The 1818-nt window shown below is 47.3% G+C and overlaps 1 pseudogene; it reads left to right on the forward strand.

Moving 5' to 3' along the window:
• The first annotated feature begins 365 nt into the window (after positions 1-365).
• On the forward strand, positions 366-1331 carry LOC103087860 (5'-nucleotidase domain-containing protein 2 pseudogene; annotated as a pseudogene).
• The last annotated feature ends 487 nt before the right edge of the window (positions 1332-1818 follow it).

The following is a 1818-nucleotide window of genomic DNA, read 5'->3' on the forward strand; positions in this document are numbered from 1 at the left end:
AATAAAATAAACAAAAACAAATTCATAGATACAGAGAACAAAGTAGTGGTTACCAGAGGGTAAGGGAGTTGGGGGGCAACATAGGTGAGGGGGGTTAACTGTATGTTATGGATGCTAACTATACTTACTGTGCTGATCTTTACATAGGATAGTATACACATGTCAAATCATTATGTTGTATACTTGAAACTAACACTTATATGTCAAGGTTATCTCAATTTTAAAAAAGAAAAAAATAATCATTGAAACAAAATAATTATCTTTTTACCCAATGTCTTCCTGAGGAAAAAATTCTCTCCCTTTTAGGAGGCACCGACTCTGGTAGCAGGTGACCTGGAGGCATCAGAACTGGTGATAGCATTGCTATGAGGAGTCACTGGAAGCATCCAGGGTTTACTGGTGAGCTAATGGGCAATACTGTAACAGCAGACTGGAGGCGTCTTGACAGGAAACAGGGAGGCACTCTTCTTGGTTTTGGGATCAGGGTAGTGCATGCTTTGCCACCACTCAAGGAGACAAGCTCAGAGCACACCTGTAGGCTCTTACCAAGACATACGGAAACTGGTGCAGGGCCTCCTGCACCCACCTCGCCCAGCAAGGTCAGCAGTCCCTGAACCTGGCAGCTGTCTATGCCAGTAATGAGATCAACATGAGTGATGTCAAGGTCTACAGCTCCCACTATGAAGAGATGCTGGCCCAGAACACAGCTGCATTGCACCTAGCGATCTACAGTGCTGCACATGACAACCTGATTGAGCAGTACAAATGCTCAGAAGGGATTCAGCAGTATGACTACAACCTCAAGTTTGCCTTTGGGGACTCCACTATGACATTCAGAAGAGTATTCAGATGAAGAATGATGCCTTCCATTATATGCAACTGGGGAATGCTTCGAGGGTCCTCCAACTCTGCAGGAAGAGGAAGTGATCCACCTGTTTGGGGGCACCCAGCATAGCCCCTGTACCAGGTGGGCAGTTTCTACAGCAAAGTTCCCTCCAGCATACATTTCATGGACATCTACTACTGCCAGAGAGGTCACTGTTCTGCATGGTAGACCACCTCCTGGCTCATGATCTGGAGTTTGACCAAGTATACCAATACAAGGATGCGATGGAGGTCATTCAAGATGCCACACAAGACATGACCTCATATACCAGTGGATTGAGTGGGGACCTAGAGAAGTTCATCCCGAAAGTGAAGTCAATATTGCGACCCTGAGCCACCTGGTGGCCCATGGGAAACAGTTGTTCCTCATCACCAACAGTCCCTTCAGCTTCGTGGACATGGAGATGTATCATATGGTGGGTCTTGATTGGTCAACCCTTCAATGAGGTTATCCTCCAAGTGGACAAGTCCAGCATTTTTCACCAACCAGCACAGTATTGCAGAAATCTCAATGAAAAGGGCTTAGTCCAGGGGGACCATATCACCCACCTGGAAAAGACAGGATACTTCCACAGGGAAGCCTGTTGGACTTCCTGGACTGATGGAATGGGATGGCCTCTGCATGCTTTACTTTGGAGAACACCTCAACAGCAACCTGGAAAATTTCATGCCCCAGGACGACTGGTGCAGTGGTGCCATCATGCCCAAGCTGGAATACGAGATCCACATCATCAACACAACACAGAACAGGACCTGTGCTCACAGACCCTGAAGTTGCACCCATGGGACTGCTGGAGCATAGGTAGACCTTCCAGGAAGTGAAGTCCAGGCAGGTGCTGTGTGCCTGGAAGAAGCAATAAGAGGAGCCAACTTGCATCACCTAGATCCTATTCAATGCTCAGTTCGGGAACATCTTCCACACCTGCCAAAACC

Source organism: Lipotes vexillifer, unplaced genomic scaffold (assembly GCF_000442215.2).
Source record: "Lipotes vexillifer unplaced genomic scaffold, Lipotes_vexillifer_v1.1 scaffold1681, whole genome shotgun sequence".
In the NCBI taxonomy this organism is placed as follows: Eukaryota; Metazoa; Chordata; class Mammalia; order Artiodactyla; family Lipotidae; genus Lipotes; species Lipotes vexillifer.